This window comes from Dioscorea cayenensis, chromosome 16, assembly GCF_009730915.1.
Source record: "Dioscorea cayenensis subsp. rotundata cultivar TDr96_F1 chromosome 16, TDr96_F1_v2_PseudoChromosome.rev07_lg8_w22 25.fasta, whole genome shotgun sequence".
NCBI classification, from domain to species: Eukaryota; Viridiplantae; Streptophyta; class Magnoliopsida; order Dioscoreales; family Dioscoreaceae; genus Dioscorea; species Dioscorea cayenensis.
Genome location: NC_052486.1, coordinates 8,587,388 through 8,595,017, shown reverse-complemented (window position 1 = coordinate 8,595,017; position 7,630 = coordinate 8,587,388). Strand labels below are relative to the sequence as shown.

Sequence of the window (7,630 nt, the reverse complement as noted above, 5' to 3'; positions counted from 1 at the left end):
CCTCCAAGAGTGTCAAGGCATCAAAATGGGTTTTGGAAAAATTTTATAATTTTTTTTCTCTACCCCCAAGAGTATTAAGACCTCAAGGTAGGTTTTGGAGAAATTTTATAATTTTCTCTCTCTACCCCTAAGAGTGTCAAGACCTCAATGTAGGTTTTGGAGAAATTTTATAAATTTTTTCTCTCTACCCCCAAAAGTGTAATGACCTCAAGGTGGGTTTTGGAGAAATTTAAAAAAAATTTCTCTCTACCCCCAAGAGTGTCAAAACCTCAAGGTGAGTTTTGGAGAAGTTTTATAACTTTTTTCTCTCTACCCCCAAGAGTGTTAAGACCTCAAGGTGGGTTTTGGAGAAATTTTATAAATTTTTCTCTCTACCCGCAAAAGTGTCAAAGACCTCAAGATAGGTTTCAAGGAAATGCTCATAAAATTTCTAAGAAGTGGTCCTACAAAAATTACAAAAATAGCCCTCAAACCAATAAACTCATCCTCCATTTTTTTTTTCTTTTTTCTTTTTTTGACTCTCAAACCAAAAAATTTGCAAGGTTCATAAATAACAACTCCCTCAAAATCAATTAGATATCAAAACTCACTAGGTTCTTTATGAGCGCTAAAAGTAACAAGGGAAAACCTCAAGCATGTTAAAGAGGCTTTCTCAAGTCTAGGTCCCTATTGTAGGGTATTGGTTCACCTATTAGCCTTAGCGACACGTTCGATCTCATCCTTCAACTTTATGCAATTATTGTTAGAAAATCCTTTTGCAACATTCACTAGTTCATATGCGAGGCATTCCGCAATAGTCTAGATGTTTTCTGAATGCACTCTCCTTGGTACTAGTTGTAAGGAGATATATTGATTAATATACCCTCCTCGAGAGGAAAATAAATCAACAGCCTGCCGTCTAACAACACCAGCTGATCCAGTCCTAGTTGCATCTTCTTTAAGAGCGCTGTTAATAATAGCATCCACCATTACTTGTATTGGGTTTAAATCAATTAGCAGGTGAATAATCTCCAACGCATGCTTAACAATGCAAGCATTTATCAGTTTCTTGCCACTGTTTCATCCATGCATCATCAGAGAATTTGTAAGCCTCTCAGCAATAGGGCATTGAGCCTTTCTGAAACTCTTAACAAAGTATCTCCAGGTAATATGTTGAGAATCTCGCCTCCGGTGAGCTTGTAACAACTTTGGCTGCTGGAGAAAAAGAGATGTAGAAAAACAAAGGAAACGAGAAGAGGTTAGTCAAAGTAAATTCAAAAGACAAAAGACTTGATTTTCTAGCTTGGCAACCAACCACCTTTCAGTCCACTACTTCCATTATATAGTCAAAAGAAAACGTAAAAAGGTAACACACTACTAAGCTTCCCATTGGCCAACATTAAAACACTAACTTCCTTCTGATTGGAGTGTAACCTTAAACAAGTACTATTTAATATGTTAACCAATCAAAAACCATTTTCAAATCCCTTTGCTTCTCCTGAACTTCAGTGCATAGCTCCTAAAGCAGTCAAAACTGGGCCGGCGGGGCTGGACGGCCCGCGGCCCGCCAAAACCCACCATTTGGCGGGCCGGCAAAATGCCAACCCAACCCGACCCGTTTTGGGTTGTGGGTTGGGCGGGCCGGCCCGCCAAAAAATCAAAATAATTAATTTATTTTATTTTTATAAATGTTGTAATATATGAAACATTGAAACATTCATTATAAATTCATAAAAAAAACTAAATTAAAAATTAAAACATATAATAATTAACAAAATGAAAACATCCATTATAATATTCAAAGCCTAACAAAATCAACAATAATTACAAAATCTCTAAATAAAAACATCTATTACAAAATTACAATCAACAAAATTTAAAAAAAAAAACAACAACAAAAACCACAAGATAAAACATCTATTACAATTATAACATTCATCCATTACAATCAACAAAAATTTAGAAAAAATTAACAAATCACAAAATAAAAACATCCATTACAATCACAAAATTTAAATCCTTAACAATATGTCAATATCAATATATATATATATTATATAAAATATATTATATATAAATTAGAAACAGGCCGCGGGCTGACCCGCCTCAACCCGCGGCCCGTGCGGGTTGGCCCATTTAGGCCTGCCTCTAGGCGGGCCTGTAAAAGCTCAACCCGACCCGCCCATTTTTATTGGCGGGGCGGGCTGGCCTGGCGGGCCAAGCCCGAATTGACAGCTCTAATATCTCCATCTTCAATCCTATACTGCGAATCCCACGCCCATCCTGCATCCATGCCCGAGCGTAGAGACCCTCCATTCCTCCATGATGAGCTGATGGTCGTGCCACAAAATGCTGCAATCACTGTATTGGCTCAGTACCAACACCCTCTCTTTATTGAAGCATCCTCACTCCCAGCTGAGCTTGCATCTTCAAGTGCTTCTCTACAGGTAAGGGCTTGGTGAATACATCAGCCAACTGATCTCCTGTATTGCAGTGTCGAATTGTTAATGCTCCTTCTATTACTAGACTTCGAATGAAATGATTTCAAACGTCTATATGTTTAGTTCTCCCATGATAGGCCGGATTCTTCACAATAGCTATAGCGGACTGATTATCACACCATAGAACTAATGATTCTTCACATTTCTTCCTATAGTCAATAAGAATCCTTCTCAACCATATCAACTGGCAAGCAGCTGAAGTAGTTGCAATGTATTCGGCTTCCATCATTAAGAGAGCTACAACATCCTACTTCTTTGAGAACCAGGTAACTGAGCATGTACCTATCCTACATACCATCCCTAAAGTGCTCTTCCTGTCACTCAGAGAACCACCCCAATCACTGTCTGTGAATCCTTCTAAGTGACCACAACTTTCTTTTGAGTAGAACAACCTATATGTAGCAATCCCAGCTAAATGCTTTACAATCCTTTTGATTGCATTAAGATGTTCAATGCCTGGTTTGTTCATGAACCTCGAAAGAAAATTGACAGCATAGCGGATGTCGGGCCTTGTATGCACAATGTACAAAAGTTTTCCAATGAGACTTCTATATATTATAACATCTAATAGTTCTTCATAGACCTCAATTGGTAGTTTCTCATTAACTCCCATTGGAGTCTCAGCATGTTTACAGTGTCTCATATTCATCTCTATTAGAAGATCTTCAATATATGTCCTCTACGAGATGAAAATCCCTTCACTTGATTGGTAAATCTCCAACCTAAGAAAGAATTTAATCTCTCCCAAATTTGACATGTCGAATGTACTCAACATCTCCTTCTTGAATTGTTCAATCAGCACTTGAGATCCACTCATATACACCATGTCATCTACATATAGACTGATCAGTATACAATTCCCTTCGCCATCTTCCTTTCGGTATAGAGTGTGCTCGGTCTCATTTATCTCATAACCATGTTGCTTGAAGTGAGTATCAATCTTCTTATACCAAGATCTCGACACTTGTTTAAGCCCATAGAGAGCTTTCTTCAGTCGATACACCATAAGCTCCTTCCCACTGATCTCATAGCCTTCAAGTTGATCTACATACACCTCCTCAGAGATTTCACCATTGAGGAATGCAGAACGAATATCAAATTAATACACCAAGTGGCTAGCTTGAGCAGAAATTGCCAATATAAGCCTCACCGTCTCAAGTCGGGCAACAGGTGAGAAAACCTTTTCATAGTCTAGGCTATATTGCTGAACATATCCCTTAGCTACTATCCTTACCTTGTGCTTTTGGATCTTCACATCTGCCCCAAACTTGGTCATGTACACCCATTTGAGACCCACAGCCTTCTTCCTGGATGGTAATTCTGTCAATTCCCAGGTGTTGTTACTTCAAATTGCCGCCATGTCAGTGTCCATGGCCTCCTGCCACTCTCTATGTATCACAGCATCCCGATACACCTGTGGATCACCAATATGAAAAGCATAGGTACATGAATTATATACCTCAATTAGGGACCTTGTCTTTCTTGGTGGTGATCCATCACTGGACTCTTCTGATAAACTTGAGTTACAAGCAGCATCACTCGTGCTTGAAGAATCTCCACTCCTGCTTGTTTCCTCATCAGCTACATTGTTCTTGTCTGCATCTTCATTTGCATTCAGCTCACCCACTATAACCACTGGCCTACCTCCATTTGCTTCCCACTTCCATCTTGAATTCTCATGAAAGATTACATCCCTACTTTCAAACACCTTGGAGGTCGCTGGAATGAAGAACCTGTAGGCCTTGGAACCAAAACAATACCCCACTAGTATACATTTCAAAGATTTCTCATCCAACTTGCTGAGCTTCTGTGAGGGAATCAAAGCAAAAGTAACTGAACACCCTGAGATGACTCACATTAGGCTTCTCTCCATGCCACAACTCGTATGGTATTTTGCCCTCCAACGCATGAGTGGGGGATTTATTGATCAAGTACACTGAGGTCGCAGTAGCTTCTGCCCAGATTTTAGTTGGCAAATCTCCATCTTTGAGTAAACATCAAGCCATCTCCACAATGGTTCTGTTCTTGCGCTCCACTACCCGTTTTGCTGCAGTGTGTAGGGGGCTGAGAACTCTCTCCTAATCCCGAGCTCTTCGCATTACTTTTAGAAAGAATGTGAGGTGAACTCTCCTCCATGGTCGCTTCTTAATGTCTTCAGTTTCCTTCTTGTCTCCTTTTCCACCATTGAGTGAAATTTTTTGAAGTAACTGAAAAACCTCTCCCTTACTCTTCAGGAAGTAATTCCAATACTTCCTGTTGAAATCATCAACAAGAAGAAGAATGTAGTTATTACCTCTTAGTGAAGAGGTGCTCATCAGCCCACAGATGTCCATGTGCACCAATTGTAAACAACTTGTGCTTCTTTTGGTTCTTGTTGTTATTGGGAATGATCCCCTTGCGTGCTTGCACGAAGCGCACTCTTCACACTGAGACACTGTATGTAACTTTGGCAGTCCATGGACTCCCTTTTCTCATGCAAGATTCTCCAAACTTCTATAATTCATGTGCCCGAACCTTCGATGCCATAATTCAGACAATGTATCCTTGTTCACATCTAAGTTCAATCCCTCAATTCTTGAAAGATCAACTGGAAACATGTTGTTATTCATCTTCGGTATAACAACTACTAATTCTCCTGTAAGATCATCCTTGATGATGCACTTGTTCTCACAGAATAGGACTGAATACACCCTTGTTGAGAAGTTGTCCGACGCTGAGCAAATTGTGAGCCAACCCGGAGACTAACTGAACTCCTTGAAGCTGCTTGGCTTCTACATTCTTCATGCCGACAGCAATCGTGCCTACTCCGAGCACTTCCATCTCCTTATCATCACCAAGACGAACAGTGACCTTTTGAGACTCATCCAGGCTAGTAAACATGCTCCTTTGGTTTGTCATGTGATTTGAACACCTTGAATCCACTAGCCAAACTGAGTTTGAAGTTGGGACTTCACCAATGCTGGCCTTGAAGACGTTCATGACTTCCCGTTCCTCCGCCTCCAGAGATGCTCCCTTCTCTACGAACTTCCCTCTCTCCCGACACTCAGCTTTTGCATGTCCATATTTTTTACAGTGAAAACACTGAATATTAGCCTTGGAATCACTCCCTTGACCTCTATACTATCTTCCTCTACCCCTCCCTCGAGAAAAGCCCCTCCCTTGGCCTCTGGTTGGACTCCATCCAGTACAGGGCGTAGAGTTTCCCTTCTCCTTGGTCTGTGACCCCGAGCTCTCAGCTTTCACAACTAGTGCCTTCTCGCTCACCTTCCCTGCAGACCAATTCACCCTGATCTCATGAGCTTGTAGAGACCCTGTAAGCTCATCAAGAGTGAGCTTAGAGAGATCTATAGACTCCTCCATTACAGTAGCTACATAGTCAAACTTTGGAGGTAAGCTTTGTAGCACCTTTACTATTACCTCAGCCTTAGTGAGCTTCTCTCCAAGTCCTTTCACTTGGTTTACTATAGCCACAACCCTAGCACAATAACTTTGAATACTTTCCCCATCCTCGATTTGTAGGGTTTCAAAGCTTTGGTTGAGGGCTTGTTTCCTCACTGTGACCATCTTAGTAGATCCTTGGTATAGCTTCTTAATGATCTCCCAAGTTTCATGTGCCGTCTCAGCCTCAGCAATCCGATCGAGAATCAAACCGTCCACCGCTTGTTGGATGAGGCACATTGCTTTAGCATCCCTCTTCTTGCTTTCTCTAGCCTTCACTTTGTCCTCACCTTCAACCATGCCCTTCTCTACCAGCTCCCAGAGCTCTTGAGACCGAAATACAGTCTTCATTCTCAAGCTCCATCTCCCGTACTCTTCACCTTTGAAGACAGGCACACAGTGCTGTGTGAGACTCACCAGACTATCACTCACCTTGACCACCTGAGCTATGATACCAAATTATTGAGAATCTCATCCATTATATAGTCAAAAGATAAAGTAAAAAGGTGACACACTACTAAACTTCCCATTGGCCAACATTAAAGCACTAACTTCCTTCTGATTGGGATGTAACCTTAAACAAGATACTATTTAATATGTTAACCAATCAAAAACCATTTTCAAAACCCTTTGCTTCTCCTGAACTTCAGTGCATAGCTCCATCTTCAATCCCATGCTGCGAATCCCACGCACATCCTGCATCCATGCCCGAGTGTAGAGATCCTACACTCCTCCTTGATGAGCTGATAATCATGTCGCACCATGCTGCAATCACTGTACTGGCTCAGTACCAACAAATATGAGTCAAAAGGGCAGCATATTTAGTTGGGACAACAGCCATGTAATCATCCAATAACATATCACTGGCCTCACATCATCAAAAGACCAGCGATTGAAGAGCTTAACATCAGTTTGAGCCGCTGCGCTTGTTGGCGCCGAACTAGCATGATAACAGCTACAACGAAACTCTAAGCATAAGATGAAGAGATGGCAAGCCGGCGAGTTCATCATTCCCGAAAGCGAGAGAAAGAGAAAGAGAGAGAGAGAGAGAGAGAGAGAGAGAGAGAGAGAGAGAGCGCTTCAATGATTCCCCTTTTTTTTTTTATTTTCTTTGGCCGACGAGTGACCTTCTTCCTCTCCGTCGCCGTTCAGCTCTCCTTCTTTTGTTTACGTTTTTTTTTAAATCTAATTTCTCCATTTTTTTGGTTTCTCTCCTAGTCAAAACATCTTCTTCAATTCTTGGTATAGGTCGGCAGAGCTCACCGACAGAGACTCAGAAGAGAACTATGGGTAAAAATGAGATGGAGATGGGACCAGGTTTCTAAGGGTTCCATGCCTTTTATACAAAAGAACATTCAGATCATGTATGAAAGGCAGAGCATGCTTGCACGTTGAGAACGAAGAAAAAGAAAAGCATGCTAACTTTTATCATGTAGCATGGTACGTGCATGGTATTTGATACATGAAAGAATCATAAAGAGGTGGGTACCGCTGAATATGAATGTATGGTTGATCTTGGCCATGTTCATCATGCAAAATAAGGCCTTTCATTATTTTGTTTGTTTTATTTCTATTTTTCATGTTTTTTTATATGAGAAGCATTTAAAAAGAACAGATGTTGTGCCTTTCTTTTGCTGTCAGAATTAACCCAGTTGTTTTCTGTAGGCTCTCTTGTCGTTCGTCAAGGAAATTGAATCTCCGTCGTCTTTTCT

General features: G+C 40.9%; 1 pseudogene; it reads right to left on the bottom strand.

Annotated features, from left to right (window-relative positions):
• Positions 1 to 684: 684 nt before the first annotated feature.
• On the bottom strand, positions 685 to 6,929 carry LOC120278492 (annotated as a pseudogene).
• Positions 6,930 to 7,630: the final 701 nt, after the last annotated feature.